Source organism: Anser brachyrhynchus (assembly GCF_964034855.1).
Source record: "Anser brachyrhynchus genome assembly, chromosome: 6".
Classification (NCBI taxonomy): Eukaryota; Metazoa; Chordata; class Aves; order Anseriformes; family Anatidae; genus Anser; species Anser brachyrhynchus.
The window spans coordinates 18,320,760-18,338,148 of record NC_137700.1 but is presented as its reverse complement, the minus strand read 5'-3'; the positions used below and the strand labels follow the sequence as shown (position 1 = coordinate 18,338,148).

General features: G+C 38.7%; 1 non-coding gene across 43 annotated transcripts in view; it reads right to left on the bottom strand.

Annotated features, from left to right (window-relative positions):
- The window catches only part of LOC308197296, a 722,739-nt gene that overhangs the window by 447,316 nt on the left and 258,034 nt on the right, over window positions 1–17,389 (bottom strand). For 32 of the 43 annotated variants that reach the window (XR_013952725.1, XR_013952726.1, XR_013952751.1 and 29 more), the window contains 5 exons: window positions 17,222–17,383; window positions 16,847–17,008; window positions 16,298–16,375; window positions 15,922–15,995; window positions 4,570–5,058 (listed from right to left, as the gene is read on the bottom strand). This is a non-coding gene — a transcript (uncharacterized protein). Of the gene's footprint in view, window positions 1–4,569; window positions 5,059–5,264; window positions 5,342–15,921; window positions 15,996–16,297; window positions 16,376–16,846; window positions 17,009–17,221; window positions 17,384–17,389 lie in introns of all 43 variants that reach the window. The other 11 variants (XR_013952730.1, XR_013952731.1, XR_013952733.1 and 8 more) reach the window with 9 other exon arrangements.

Genomic DNA, 17,389 nt, shown 5'->3' with positions numbered 1-17,389 from the left:
GAGAAGGAGAGTGCTAACTGTGCTCCTTCTGAGCTTCAGTCTTCGGTCTTCCAAAAAAAAAAAAAAAAGAGCACCTTTATCACTGAAAAATACAGGAAATAGTTTCCTTACAAAACGAGAAGTTTTTATTAAAGGTCAAAGTACCTCACAAGCAAAGAATGATGTTACCATGCTCCTCACTCCATCACCTAGGATGTTAAAATGTGAGGGTAATATTGCATATAGAATTTCTTGCTGCCCATTATCTTTCATTCAACAATAGAAAGTTCTTTTTTCTATATTTATCCATTTTAAAAAATAGCAGTATTATCTTTACGTGTTTACTACAAGACACCACAGTAAATGAAACATTGCTGTGTTCACACTTCAGTGCTCCAATACTATCAAGACCCGTCTGTTATTTCTATCATTGTCCTTCTTTTTATCTCCCTTGTGTATTTCAGATATATCTCCCATTAACTAGAAGCAGTAAGAAGCTGAGAATGGAGACAGCAGAACTAATGAAAAGAAGGCTTCCTGCTCTACGGCTCCCTGTAGAGGGGTGCACTGCCCCTGCTCACACCCCTGCTGTTACTGCAACTGCTGTCCAGTCAGCATATTAAACTCCTCATTTCTGCTCTTCTTCTTTCTCTAAATCAGAGAATTGAAAATTCGTCCAAAGACTCTGCTCAAGAGTGTTTTATCCCGGTTTTATGCTATTCTGTGATCCCTAAATTCTGCAGACCTAAAGATCTTGTTAACACACTTTGACACGCTATAGAAAAGTGAAGGTACCAATTGTCATTTTCACTGATGAATTGAATATACCTTCACTTTCCTACTTCTTACTCAGAAATGAGTGACGATGCAGATGGCAGTGGAAACAGAGCAGCAGAGAAGCAGGTGTGGAAGAAGCACAATACTGTCCTTAAAATATATGCCTAGTATCTTGATTAGATTAACAGGGTTGCTCTGGGTCTGATCTCTCTGCAATCTTACAAACCACTGACATTACCATGGCTGTAAAAAGCAACTGCACCAAGTAAAACCCAAACGCACCAGCTCAGTAAAGCATCTTCTCTCCAGCAACAGCCAATAGCAATTAATCAGCAAAAAGTAAAGGATGTGCCACAAACGGAAAGTGATGCTTCCTCCATCCCTCCCAACTTCAAAAGTTCATAAGCTCAGAGCCCTCCTGGCTGATAGATGTCTCTCCTCTTCTTCAGCACACACTGATAGATTGTTCTTTCATACATGTATTCTGTTATTTATTTATTATTATTGTTTTCTGTCTATTTTCATCTAAAAGCATAGAAAACAATGCACTATTTGATCAGGCAATTTCCCATTCATTGACTGATGAAACAATAATAAATGGGAGTATATTTGGGGAAGGGTTTAAAAAAATATCCTAACACTACTCATTCCTAAAAAAAAAAAAAATACAGGCTTATAGTTTATGAGGAAACAGTGTTTCTAAAACTGACTCCAAATCTCAAGTATATCTGTAACAAAAATCATAGATGTAAATTTAATTCTCCGTTAATTATACATCCACACAGCAAACAATGTTTCTTCTATACAGAAATTCTCCCTGAAAATATATTGCTTTTATTATTATTATTTCTTATTTCTATTATTTCTTATTTATCTTCTATTATTTCTTTGTAAAACAAATATCCAAGAATGATATTTTAAAATGAAACTCAAAAACAACGTTGGAGTAGTTTTAGAAGTTTGGAAGCTATTTCATTTCATGTTTCTGAATGCCACTTACTAGTGTAATTAATACAAAACTTCAGCCTCAATAGAAAAGCTCTCATTAGCACAAATATTTGAGAACATCTCACCTTAAAAGAGCACAAAAACAGATTGCAAAGCGTAAAGGATAGGGAGGGCTTTGATTTTTTAATAGTGTTTCAGATCTGCATGTTGAAAGAAGTTGGGCTATTTTATTTATTTATTTTTCATTCAGAATATGTGCCTCAAAAATCATTAAATCATTATTTTTTTCTCAAATATTTCAGTCAGTGATAAAAATGTTTCATAAAAACTCAGTGATGCAATTCAAGGCTGCCAACTGACAGAACTACATAACTAATTAATCACTGGAAGACAGTATGTTATGATAAAGTACAATTATTGAACTTCAAGACAAAGATAAGACTGATAGATTCTACCTCCAGCAGATCTTGATACTAAAGCACAAGATTTCCTTCAATCTGTTTCTTTCATAGGTTTAAAAAAAATCATTGTGACAATATTAGCATATTAAAGCTCCGTACATTTGGGATTTGTAATTGTTCCAGAAACAAATGGGCTTTTCCCAAACCTCAGGTTACATCTGGCAAACACAGACCAGAAGACATGGCCTGAATCCCAGCCCAATTGGTACAGCTCAAACAGCCCTGAACATTACTCCAGAAGGCATACCAAAAATAAGCATGTATCACAGGAAGGCAGTGGGAAAGATGCAGTGCCTTGGTGATACCTGAAGTCTGAGCAGCACAATGTAACATCTTAGGTAAAAATGTTCTTGTGTGTAGGAAGTGAAGTCTCCACTGGGCTACACAGATGAACATCCCTGACTGCAGCAGCCTTTAGAGAAAAAACCCACCTGAATAATAACTGATGGTAATTCAGCAATCCAATTTCTCTGCTGGATGTTCAAATAAACCAACCTATCTGTTTGTCTCATAAAGTGGCTTTGCAAGGTTACAAATAATTTTGAAAGCATTCTAAGTATCTAAAATATGTTAAAGAGACATTCATAATAAAAACTTTATAATATCTGGCAAAACCATTTTTTTGATGTTGTTTAGGCTATTTTAATTTAGTATACAGGAAAATAGTTTTGATGGGAACATCACTCTTTTCTTGAATATCTACCTCCATGAAGAAACGAGTATCAAGTAATAAACATCAGCAAGAGACAACTAACAGGCAGAAAGAGATTCCGTCTTGGATTACTTTTAACAATGTTAGAGGCACTTCTGAGCTAACATAACTGACAACAAAATATTGCTACATTCAGGTCTAACTATTATATTCTTGTGTATTCTGTCATACCACAGTACATGCTGTTGAAGAAAATCATGGGGACATGCACTCAACAGAAGTTTTGTACAGTTAGAAAAGAAAGATCCAAATTCCTCCCAAACTCATGTTTAAATCAATAAAAAAAAAAAAACAACTTTTTTTTCTTCTTTTTAGAAAACAGCTGGCCACAGAAAAAAACACCCAATCTTCTCTTTAGAATGTCTATTTGACAGACTAACAAAAAGTTAAACTGTATTTCAGGGAAAGATATGCAGAAAAAAAAATTCCAAGAACAAAATAATAATAGTCTGCTCAGAATTTCGTGAACTCATTAGAGAAATGCCATTAGCTGTGGTTATCATCACACAAATAGAATCACAGTCAGGTCTCCATGCAAGTATGGATGTTGGAGTATTTTACTTATAGCTAGTCCAAGTAGGATCGACAGATATGAGTAGAAAACACTACTGAAAACTTAATCAGAATACAGATAACTTGGCATGCAGTGTTCTGCTTCCATGGCTTTGAAAGTCTGCCTTCATACTTCTTGAGAGAACACACTGGACACCAAACAAAGCTCACCTATGACTTTGATGGCACTCTGCGATGAAGAATTAAATGTTCTTTCCCTGCTACTTGAGAGGGGGCTGGACCAGATGGCCTCCAGAGGTCCCTTCTGACCTAAACCATTCTGTGTAAACTATAAAGAGGTCTGTCCTGCCATCTTTACATAAGCAGATCTGCCAGGTAAGTCTAATGTGAGTGCCACACAGCACAGAAAACACAGCTCAGATCTGCGGTGGGGAGCAGGAACTGCCCTGGCTTGGGGAACGACACACAGGGACAGCCTGATGTTCTGGCACAGCTCGCCTGGGCCCAGCCAGCCCACCCGGGCCAGTTTCAGGCTCAGGCTCATCCCTGGGTAAAATGATGCTACTGATGGCAGGGTGAAAAGGGAAGCTGCATAATTAATTTGGCAGAAAAATAAATGCCATGCAATATGTCAGAAATATTTAAGAAAAGCAGAGAGCTTTTCTGGTAGTAGAAACACAACTGCTGTCAAAACAAATCGTTGCTCTCATGACCTGTATCTTCTGAGACTGTGTCAACCCATTCTGCACTGCCTGGTTCTCCACATGACAAAACTCTCTAGTTTGGCAAGTTAACATATAGCATGTATAAATAACATGTTAGCAATGTACAGACCCGATATCACTCCCCATATCATCTTTAAGTGTGATGTCAAGTCTTCCAGTAGAAGTTCAAGACATCCTCCTTTTCTTTTTGAATGCTACTAGGACAGCCTGCATGACAGAAATTATCTTTATCACAGAATTATTTTGCTATCAAAAGAACTTAATTATCAGTAGCACCTCATCTTAATGATGTAATGATGTAACACATCATCTTATCATCTCAACACTGTTAAGAAATGCAAAAGTGGGTCTAGACCTCTGTATTTCAAAACCATCATACGTTTTGTAGGTTAAACGGGATTATTTGTCTTCTGTCCTATCTGTCTTCTGTCCCATGATGCACTGAAATACTCACCCAGAGGTGAGACCAAGAGCCAGAAATGGACTGTTGAAATGTCTGTCCTTTTCCTCTGACAGCACGAAGTTCTCCGGCAGTTGTGAATTTTCAGGTAGCTCCATTCAGTGACCAGTTATGTTAATTTAACCTTCACTCTTATTAACTCGTTCTGTCCTTTTCTTGCTCTGTAAATTGCAGGTCTAAGGGTACTGATACCTGAAAACAACGGGAAAAAATAAAAACAGGTCAAAAAAAAGTCATGTAAAGCATTGGCAGTACTTCTGTGTACTTATCTTATCCTTAATCCTCCCTCATTGGAGGGATAAAATGTCCTTGTTCAGTAGCTGGCCTCCATGTTAACTAGATTTTTTTCAAAACTTATTCTCAAGACAGGTAGGAAGTAGTTATTTTCTTTCTGTGTTACTGACTGAATCAACAAAACCTGTGTGGTCCCTTCCAGAGACTGAAGTTGGTCTACCACTCTGCCAGGCTGGCAACATTTAAAACCTAAAAGGAGACAGCAAGCACAAGATCTTTTAGTAACAATACTTCAGATTTCCAAGTTCTATCAGCTTTTCTAATTCTTAATATCTCAATTTAATACTACATAAATTTTCCAACAAAAATCTTTCTAGGAGATTTCTTAGTTCAGATTGCTGTTACTTTCGTTTTGTAAATAGAGAACCATCCCTATTTAATGTCATAACACATACCTATTTCCCCTGGATCAGGTCTACAGATTTGCTGTACATGGGGACTTTTGGCAACAACGTTTAGGTTTGCTTAGTGTCTGTGGGAATATTTACTTGGATTAGTCAGGAAACAAGGTAATGTCTAAGTTTCTATTCATTGGTAACGTGCATTACTTACTTACTGAAGAGAACTGTATTCTTAGGACAATAAACACATAAAAATACAATTCAAGCACACACACAAAAAATCTATCATTTAGGTACTTCAAATAGGATTAGTTCTCAATTTTCTTTTCTGAACAAAAGTAGAGAATATTGTCTCCCTCGGTACGAAGACACGGATTGGATTTACAAACACATTCTGCTTAACTTCTTGATCCTAATCAACTGGCAAAGAATGTGAAACTATAGATTTACCACTGCTATTCTGCGTTGAAGAGCAATATAAAAAGGATAGGTAGTCTGTCTGAAACTCAATAACTGCACAGATCCTCCGATACAAATGAGAGAACAGAATGAAAATGGGTTTTAGGTAAATTTTCCCAGTTCCAGTACTCTTTTTATTTTATTCTCTTGGAAGTCTGGGAGAAGAAATGATTTGCTTTGTTCAGATTTTGAAACTGGGAATAGAGAGGCACGAGGAAGGGGGGAAAAAAAACAGATTCTGATTCAGCAAATGAATGACTAAAAAAATACCATAACCTTGACAGATGAGGCAACCAGACCATGACAGGAGAATTATGTCCTAGTCAGACTCATGCTGGAGGACATTCCTCAAGACTAGGACAAAGAATGATAGTGGACCACATTGGTCATGATGTTCACTTCTGTTCCAGAAAGAAAATTTAAGAGATGAAGCTATTTTAGCGTTTTAATAGCACACACAAACTCCCTTAGGGACTGTAGGGAATCTTCCACTCCTCTCTCCTTAACAAAAAAAGTCTGTTTGGAAAAAGAACTTACTAAACAACTACATTTCCAAGAGTAGCTCAGGACAAGGATTGACTTAGATGATTTACAGAACATTCAAATCTCGCCTTTTCTCTGTTGTAGTAAGACAAGAACATTTTATTAACCTTGTGATGTAGAAACAGACAAAGATGTCACATTCCTCTCCTCCCTTGCTGCTTTCGCTGAGGATGGGAGTGATTTTTTTTTGTTAACTGGTGAAATTCCATTCCTATCAACCTAGAGAATATAGGCAGTGTTAAGGGGCTGTATACTCTCAAGCAGCCATACTTCTTACAGTTCACAGGGGAAGCCAGTCTTATCCTACATCCCCACCAAATTCAAACAAAAGAAGCTGTGTTGCTTCAAAAGAAGTGCCACCCTTTAACACTGATACATCGATTATAATGGAGGGAGAAAAAAAAAAGAAGCTCTCTTCAGCAGTTACTACCTGCATGTTCATGTGACCAGTGTATAACTAGGTTGTGTCACGGTTATAATTTGATAGATACTTCGTTAGCTGAGAATGTTACTTGGTTTTCTGTTGCAAAGATCAAAAAGTATGCAGATATGAAAAAAGAACTTCATTATTCCACATTGTTGATTTGTATACCTACTCAGCTCTATTCCGTGGCAGCATAACTCAGTGTCAGCAACCCCAAGGGTATTTTTATGTATTTTTACTTTACATTTTTTGTCTAAGTCTGGTAAGTCCGCAACTCAAATTTTCCTTTTTAAAGGAAAATACCACTCACAGGCATGCTACAAAATCTCATGCCCTGGAATTGAACCTTTGTGCACTGCAAGATGAAGGCTGGCCCTTGCTGAATGGCCAGTTCAGCAATCCACGTAGAGTGGATTTCATGTGTCTTGACTCTGAGGGTCTTTAATATTTCATCAGAGTTTTCCATTAACATAGAACTCAGACTGCAAGAACTGCCAAGGGAAATGAACACCCACAATTCATGTTTTCAGGGCACTTTAAATCTTTCTGGTAGCTTTGAAAACCTTGGCCTTTGTAGTTACTGTTTCTCTGTACTTACCAAAAACAAGAGATGAAAACTTGCTCTGAGTAAAAGTCAGTGGAAGTTTTGCTATTGATTTCAGTGGCATCAAGACTTCACCCAAGAAATTCAACTGACAAGTTTAATGAAGCTCTAACTGACTGGGACCACAGGTTTCTAACTGTGGTGTACCATGACCTACGCAAGGCAGAGTGCCTCTGCCAGGGGGTTGTTCTTTGAACTCCACTGAGACAGCTGCCCTTGCTGTCTAATGCTTGTGCCATGTTCAAGCCCATCCCTGATCTGCTTTCCAGACAGAGGCCTAAACTGAGAGTCTCACGTGGACATAGACAGCTCCCACAGACATGGAAACGAATTAACATGCTGCCCAGCCTGTCAGTTGCTTAACTCCAGATTACTTCGTTCCAATGTTTCCTGTTCTGAAATCCCTTTGCCCGTTTCCCTGTCTCTCCAATCTGTGGCATGCAAACACAGCAGTCTGGATGCACAGAGTTGGATGCCTTTTGGCATAAATACCTAAAGGTACCAAAAGTTGCAACATACATTATCTTGATGCATATACTCCTAAAAGAAACAGAAATACAGAGAACGCTTTAAGTGTTAAAACAACTCAGTATGCTTTACAACACCTTATAGTTATGTAGATGTTCTTTGTGACAAACACCATGCTGCAAACATTTGACAACAGCCTTTTCATTTGGTTGCTAAATGCTTAAAAGATGCTGCAGTCACTAACAGGCTCCGTTGCCAGAGCCAGAAGCACAGCACCCTTACACCGAGCCCTCTGCTGCACGTGTCCTCAAGAGCAGCAAGTGACTGTGACAGCTACTCCCTGCCAGGAGATATTCTTGGAGATCAGGCACCTTGTACATTTGCTCTTCATCCCTAAATTGACAGAAACTTCCTGCTCGAAAACCTTGATTAGTAGAGGTAGTCATCCATACACAGACTCCCAATTATCCCCTGCCTCCACGATGATACCGCATGGCCAGGGTTAAGCAGGCTGGTGGATGCACTTCACAGTACAAGTGCTACTTCACGTAAGAGAAACTGCAATAGCTTTGTTGTGGGACAATTCAACCTTCTGACCTGACCACCAAGTGATAGCATGACTTCTGGCCACCATGATCAGACAGGGTTTCACGCTGCGTATTGGCTTTCTAAACAATCTGATGATTCAGAGAGCTTTGCACCGAGAGCAGTTAATTTTCTGACAGCAAGTGCAGAAGAGAGCTCACAGGATCTCGTCCTTGTGGTTATTAACAAGCTAGTCAGTTTGTTCCCCATAGTGAACTACAAGACAAAAACATACACCGAAATGTAAATGATAACAAAACAAATCTCAACTTAGTTTTCCTGCTTCCTAAAGATATCGGTAATTGCAAATAATTTTACTGTAACTCCAAATCTGTCAATTTACTAAGTATTCATTAATAAAAATACTAATGAGAGAGAGGCATTTCCAAATCTACACTTCAAAAAGTGACAGGCCAAGAGTTTCTGAAATGATGAACAACGACTGAACCAGTTTAAGCAAAATAAGCACACCCTTGAGACAGTCCAGCTGAAACTTTCCATTAAAATGTCTGGGAGTGCTCAGTACCTGGCAATTTCCAGTCAAATTGCCAGAACAAATTAGCAGCTGTGCTTTCACTGTGCATCTCAAACCCATAAAACCCATACGAAAATAGTCATTATGACAATGGGTAAAAACAACATTAAGAATTGCACAAGGCAGAAAAATCCCTTTAGAGGAAAGAGTTTCTGCTATTTTGAGTAGTATTCAGAAAATCAGGGGCTTTAACAAACTGAATTTGATGCACAAGAAAAAATAATTAGGTAAAGCAATAGAAGAGAAATGTTTAGTGCCATCTTCATTTACATTCTGTCTCTCTGTATGAAAAAGGCAAGCATGGGGAGAAAGGGCTTTGAAGACCATTTGGAGCTAAAAGACCCCCAGGAAGAGGGTTTAGGTCAATTTATTGGAAATGTCTTGCACAATCTCTAGAACACAGAGGCAATCATTTCTTGTGGTGGAAGTGCCAGAGCCAAACAAGTATCAGCACAAAAGCTTACTGGGTATAGTATAAATGAGGCTTTAAGTTTACCATGGACTGAATCACTGTCAGAAATATTCCATCTTGAACAAAATTCCTAGTTAGGGCTAGAGCAGATGAGATAGCTGACGCTACTTTACTTCCCTAATTATCTAAATTTTAGTCCCAGAAACAGGTTCCTCTTTCCAAAAGTGCCCATTCCCCATCTTTCTCTTGGCATTAACTTAAAAAAATTACGGTCTGCCATGCTGAACCTATTCCTGTTGCTGCTCTCTTTAATCTTGTGCATCCAGTTCACCACACATAATTGCACAGGTTATTTTACTGCTTTTAGTATTGGTTTATATGTCATAGCTGACATTTAACAAAGTCAACTTCAATTTAAAATGTATGAAGATGTCATTATTCATTGAAACTTGTTTAGCCTTTAAATTAAAGAAGAGGCTTAGTAAACTACAATATGTTTCCCATCATATAATCTGGGACAATTCCAGTTCACTGCTTTTACCCTTCTGAATTGCCTAACGTATTCTGAAATGCATTCTGCAGCAATGGGAAAATTTCTCAGACGCTAATACACTTTCAGTATTTATTCGGGTCACACATCATTCTGCAATTCACTGAACAGTAACATTAGTAAAAAAAAAACACCACTTCCATTATGCATTACATGTAAAATGGGGAGGGGAGCTCATGTAATGTACTACCTGGTGCTAGTCTTGGTGGAGGGAGTTACCAAGCTGCTCTCAGTTAAGCAGGGTTTTCAGCTAACAGGTAGGTAGATATCTGATCTTCAGTTAACAAATGTCATTCCTGAGTGCATAGCAACACCTTGAATGAGCTCTAGTTTCCACAGGCAGTATTTCCACAAATTCGTAACGTGAATTGGTTTATGGTACCTTCTTCTCAATCTTGGGACTACTGTTCACTTCTCCTCCAGACTCCCATGCAACCCCAAGGCTGTATTGCACCCTGAAAACATGGGAGGAATAATACAATTTTGTTATGTGGGTGTTATCCTAAGACACTGCTTTTGTACTCTGTACTGAGGATACACATGGTTTGTACAGATTTTACTCTTACCCTTTAGGAGTAGAAATTAGGGTTATGGTATAGCACAGGGCAGTATTTACACAGCAATTGCTAGAAAGAGGAGGAGGTGATATGAACACAAACATAAGACAAATGGACTGGAACAGCCATCTGCAGACAGGTTCAGCTCATGTTTTTAATGCCACCATAATGATGATAAAAAGTTGGGTTAGAAAACTTAACCTATTTGCTGAGCAGTTAAAAAAGCCACACGCATTTGCCATGAAAGAAATTTGATGAATAGAATAAAGTTTGTCAGCATTTCAAAGTAGAACTGGGGCCACGTTGTTGTTTTGGTGGTGGTAGTTTTTACCTTTGTAGAGATAAAAGTTCAAATTTCCATGCTATTTTTCTACATTAGTGTCCTATCTTCTCCCTTGAAACACCAATAATAAATTACGGTACTTAAAGCTTTTAGAGGATGAAATACAAAGTAAATTATAATGTAACATTTGCCTTTTTTTAGAGCATCATCTTATGGAGACAGAGTAATAAATCTATAAGACCAGATCAGCTTTGGTCAAGTCCCACCATGCAGAAGTATTTGCTGCTCTGGCTAGCACAGTGCATATCATTCCTGGACAGCAACTTCATCCCCTTGTGTTTGTTTTTAAAAATGTTTCCAGTCAAAGCCTCCCATGCTGCGGACTGCTAAGTTCTCTACTAGCAAGGAAGAAGGAAAACACACTGATATTACACTGGTCTCCAAACAAAAGAAAAGCAAAACTAAAATCCCTGCTGAATACAGTAGGGCTAGCAAATGCCAATGCTCCACTTGAGATTACATTTTTGCTCTCACTCTTCCTACGCTGTGGAATGTAATTCTGCTCCATAAACGATCCCACTGAAGCCAGATAAAGCTTGACAGCAAAATACCAATCAACAAAAGGATCTGAATCTGATCTGGTGGCTTCCCTAAACCAGTTTCAAAGCTTTCAGCAGAGCTTTTGTAGATGGTTTTATGTTTAATTTCCTAGCTTGGTTGAAGAACTGACAAATTAATTATCTGCATAACTGTTCATATATAGCAGGCATGGTATTTTAGTTAACTGGACAAAAGGCACCGTCCGGCCTGGAGGAAGAATTTGTTTCATCAGAAGCATTAAGAGAACAGTTGAGAGCAAATCCTAATTAATACACAAGACAAGTCCATTTTAAGAACCACTTCTCAAGACTTTATCAGATATTAATTTAAAGCAAGGATGGCACACAGTGCACTTGCTTGAATACCAATAACCCACAATGCTTTTCCAAACCAAAAATGTTAAACAGAAGTGCTACGGACTGAAGTTTAAAAATAAGTTTTACTGATATTTTCAGATAAAACTATTTCCTGTGGGATTTTAGCATCATCTAATAGGAGATGATACAATAGAAGTATCCTAATGCATTATGTTTTATATTGCCTTTGTTTCAGATAAATAGCTTGTTTTAGGTCTCAAAATGAAAGGCCCATTCAGGATTTCAAAGGCAGCTATCAGTGGAGAATATCTCTACAAGCGGGTCCTAATGCCACAGGTGGACTGACCTCACTGTAGCAAGCAAAACCATCTCACCCTGGAAAATTTAACTTGATTTTATTCATGCCAGTTAACGCAAACACTATCACTAATGCAGGCACTGAGCCAGAAGAAAATATAAACAATTTAACTTCTGGCATGCTGATGACTGAGCAAAACATTACAAGTTTGCACTTTGTGCCCAATACACACCACAAAATCCATCTGCCTGCCACAGTATGCGCTGGTTGTACTACAGCATATTGCTTCTTCCTTGAGAAGAGACAAATGGTGATGCTGTTCAGGATTTGTCTGAAACAAGGCTTTGAGGGGGAAAAAAACAAAACAAAACAAAACATGACTGGTTAGGAGGCCATTATCACTGTGTTTTCCTCGCTCAGCACCTCCAGAGTACTTGAACATAACTATGCTATGCTGATATTGACGCAAGCACCCATTTAGCACCACAGGACAGATATTTCAGGCTGCACCAGGACCTCAGGACTCTGCTCCCACCTTGGCCCAGAGAGGGAGTTGTCCAGGTTGCTCAGAGAAAGTTCTTACTATTTTGCACAGTCAGATCAGTACTGCAAAATAAACTGGTAACCAGCTAGTTTGCATTTTGTAACTCTGAATGCTTATTTTATTAAGCAATGCCAAGAAATCAAGCAGTACTAAATGAACAGCAAGATCAGACGATCACGATTCCACAGCATATGGGAGGGTGAACAGTTTGGGTAATTCTACTGAACTTCCTTGGTTCTTCCTTTACTTGCTCTTTCTGCCATTTTTTCAACAGTAACTGGTAAAACTCTTGCTCAACCCTCATTTTTGTCTTCATTTTTTTTTAAAAACATGCCAAACATGGGAATTTGGTGCACGTGTACGTGCATTCCTGTGCCTTGCCCTCTCAGTGGTTTGCTTAGGCTAGTCACGTATCATATACATCATTCAACACTGCGAGACAATACATTTTTTCCCCAAATCTTATCTGTCATTTCTTTCCAGATTCTAATAATTTTCAAACTGGCATCCATATGCCTTCCTGGCACATGCACTGTTCTGCTATTTTAAGTGAGATTTTAAATTTATTTGGGATCAGTCTTCAGAAGACAAAATATAAAAGTTGCAAGCTTTCACTGTCGAATGACATGAAACTTTGCTTCAATTTCTTATTACAGGCTTTTAAGATGTAGGCACTTACTCTACAATTCACACTGAACCTTTTTCCCCAAAAAGAAATCAGATTTTAATAGCACATATTAGTCATACCCCTGTCACATTATTTCAAAAATTCTCTTGGTTCCCAAGAGGCTTTTCTTTTTCAGAAACAAGTGAGCTTTACTTATAACATGAGACATTGCAACTAAGTTCACTCCAGACAAAGTAAAATGGGATGGTAAAACACAGGCTGAGTCCTCAGAAGAAAATGTTTAAGTTGGCCAAAATGCCATTTTAAGCAATTTCTAATTTTACTTTTCTTTGCCTTCAACAAATGTAGCATTAGCCCATCTAATGATGTGTGAGTACTTCACAGGAACACAGACCGAGTGACAGCTTGCTTTGAACATTTGTTCTTTGCTCAATCTCCTAGAGATGCACTAGTCAGTTATTCTAGTTTTGTAGGATTTCCAGTACTTGTGTGATAGCTCCCCAGTACTTATAAAGTAATGGTCTGGTTTTGCGTGTAGGCGTGATGTGACCCCTTAATTACTGATCCAAAATGGAAGTCAGCATATAAGAAATGTAATACAGCCACCCTAAGGTCTTCTTGCCAGCTTCTTAGCTACGTGAAACCATTTAATCTATCCATATTTCACAAGCTGATTGTTACATCCCTGGGAGTTATGCCTATAAAGGAAAACACACAAGACTTACTCTGAAACATCACCAAAATTCAGTTAAAGCTAAACAGTTTCTTATTTGCTTAAGAAAAATCATAGATTTTGGAATTTTTCAAGGTTTTACATTAAAAAAAAATAGGCAGTCAAGCTGCAGAGAAGGAGGGCAGTTCACCTGAAATTCAGTCTCATTTGAAATGAGGGACGGTAACTTACATCATATAAAAATAAAAAGAGAAGGATGAAAAGCTTAGTTTGAAGTTCCAAATGAAAATCCTGTAAATGATAAAACACTAGATTACATAAAGTGTTTTGTTCTTCACAATAATAATCTATACAAACTAACATTTTTTCAAAGCTTGTCATTCTCAAAAATTCAGTCCTCCATCAAAAATAGAATGACTTACTCTTATCTAAGAAGAGTAATAGCACCATACAGATATCCAGGTATCTCACCTCAGGCAGCTCACTCTGGCACTAAGACCACAACACCTGTGTTTTTTTCCATGAAGAGATTAGGCTCCGAAGTCCATTCCACTGAGTTGTACCGCAGCAAAGTGTCTCAGTTAAGCCATAGCAATACTCTCACTAAAACCCAACAAACAAACCCCATGCACACTGACATGTGTAACACAGGGGTGGGATTCTTCCCTCCCTGACTTTTCAGTAAGAGAAACATTCAACTACTAACTGATCTTCAAGTAAGGGGAGCTCCACATGTTGCATTTTCCAAATCGCTGTAACAATGCCCTTAGTATCTAATTATGTTCTTTGACAACCATGTTAGTCTGTGGCTGGTGTTTTCTCCAGCAGCACGCCAAAACCCTCTCAGGACCACAGACCACTCTAAAACAAACAAAAACCCTACATTGTAAAACAGATTTGCAGATTTAAAAATATATTTAAAAAATCAGCCTCATCAATTTCACCTTGCAAGCAACATGTTAAGGTGAAAAATATACTTGCGCCCTTTTGTGTCCATCTTCTTGTAAAAAAAAAAAAAAGATTTAAAAGCCTTCCTGTTTACCCACCTTAATTTTCATTTAGACTATTTTTCTGGTGGGATGGGAACTGACAGTGATTCTGACACTGTCAGTGAAAAGAAACTGAAATGGGAACAACTGAGCAGGAAAGAAATTTGAGGCAATCCATGTGGAATTCTTCAGTTTCAGTTAACTTCTACCAATGTCTGTCTGGGAGAGAGGGGAGAACATGCCTTTTCGTTCGGCCCTACAACCTGTCCCCTAAGAGCAGATGCTGCAGAGCTAACTGTGGGCAGGAACAAAGCAAGGAGCTGTTGGGGGGAGCAGACTCCCGAGGCCACTGAAACGGCGATGACGCCTTTGGTACCCATAACGTCAGAATCTGAGAGAACTAGAATTGCTGCTGGTTCTCCTAATGTTTGTACTAATTAAGGAAATGGGAGGTTCTCCCAGGGGTGACATTAATCTTATTCATCTTCTCCCTCTGTTAGCTTGCTAGGATACTGCAAGTAGAGCAGCGGAACATTTTCAAAGTACAACATAGCAGGTAGTTAGGGAGAGATTGTTGAGTCAACCGGTAGTCCCCTTTCATGGGCACGTAAAGCCTGGTTTGTCTGAGACCAGTGGGAAACAAAGACCACGTCAGCAAAAAGCATACACAAGGACATAAAGCCTGAAGCCTCATCTTCCCTGGAAAAATGGCTGTCTTTTACAGCCTCCTTAAAGAAGAGAGAAAATGATACCCTCAGTGAGGTGTCGACCAGACACCAGAAGTCCCCCAGATGTGCCCTCTTCCATAGACAAAAATACTGTTCTGCAGTAAGTCAACACATATGTATGTATTCTGCCTTCTGCTTCTCTGGAAGACAAATTTCATGACTTCTCATTTTCTGGTTTGCCTACAGGAGAGCTGGTGTGACAATGCCCTTCCTATCTCCCCTCCTCTTGGGAGCAGGTGACTCACAGCATAACATTATCTCATTGGAATAACCTCGTTATCAGCAGGCAGCTGGTGATAGAACCCTTTAGAAGTAACAGAGTTGATCTTTCAGAGATGCAAAGAATGCCTGCCCTCTGCTTTGAGAACTTCCCTTGGCATTACTCTGTGATTTTCTGCCTCTACTGTGTTCAGTAACAGCATCTGTTTTGTTTTTTATTTTTTCCCTTGAAAGAAATGCAGGTCATCAAAACAATGTAAGAGAGGCAAACAAATAAAATAAAAAGATGACTCACTAAGACATGATGTGTGCTCACAGTCCTCAGGGTTTGGGGCCACCATTGTCACATGCGAAATGGCAGTGAAGGAACTGTATTGCCAGAAAATAAAGACATAAGTTTTGCTTTAGCTTCAATTTATGCTTTGAAAATGGAAACCACAAAAGCACTCCACTTTAGCCAGTATTCATGCTGCAACCCTCCTACTGACCTCTGCATGGAGATGCTGAGAAATTCTATGCTTGAAAGCAATGTAATTAGTAATAATGATTAAGAATCATACAGTAACTAGTACTTAAGGAAAAAAAAAAAAAAACACTTGTCATTGAGAGCTTTCAGTTACAAGATCAGAAGAAGATACGAGTAAAAATTATCCAAATCAGTAATTCAATACCTTCAAACAGAAACTGGATCTGCTTTTACGTAGGGAAAGAGTCAGGCATGGCTTAGGTCCTAATCATAAATCCGTTGTCTAAAAAGATAAGACCCAAAAGGAGGAAAAACTCTGGAGAATATTTCAAGCCAATAAATAAATGAACAAGTATCAATTGATAAGCAGCTTTTTGAGAATAAAACATCTGTAAAGCAATTGGAAACAAGATATAATATATTGCTAGCTTCCAAAAAACTGATTTACCACTGTAAGGTTATTCCGACGCGATAATATCATATTCTTATTATACTATCTCCTAACAATCTGTTTCCCACCTCTGAATCTTCACATCCAAAAGCTTCACATATTTGCTTGACTCTTAGCTGCACGCTAGCAGACACTACTATTCTCTGGCTCACCAAAATGAATGCTCACTAAACCCGATGTCCCGCAAAGATCTCTGCCTGTCCCTTGTAACTCAAATCTCTCTCCTCTGGTCACCACACTGACTTCTTACAGCTTGAGTTACTCACCGCCTGCTACATGCAATTTCTCTGTGCCTCTGCTCACCTCGCTTGGTTTCAGTGACTCTCGAGCCATTCTGGAATTGCTCTTTTATACCATATGCTGTTGCTCTTGAGAAGACTGAGAACATCTTCTGAGCAACTAGTAAAGGCATAAGGCTGTTGATCTTCATATGTTCACTTTCTCAAGATGCTGTCCAACATAAAACTGGAAGGCAAAAATTAGAGCAGACTGTGAGAAGAATTCATCATTAGCACCGCTGGGGTTTAAATCCACCCTATTTCATTTTCCAAGCATACTGTGAAGGCACAGACCACCAAGCCTACTGTTTTTCACTGTGACTTCTCTACACATTTCTTTGTCTGCAGAGTCCTCTTTTTTTAGTTAAGGTACTCTGCAGGCCAAGCCCCATGTGCTCACCTGAGTGACACACTCAGCACTGCCTGGCACGTTCTTCTCGTGGCTACCGAGAGTTTGGGACACTTCATGTCTGAAGTGATTTCTGGAGTATTTCACAAATTGTGCTGGAACTTCTTCATAAAACACCTTGGAGTGTTCACATAATTAAGCCTGATGTCACCTCTAGAA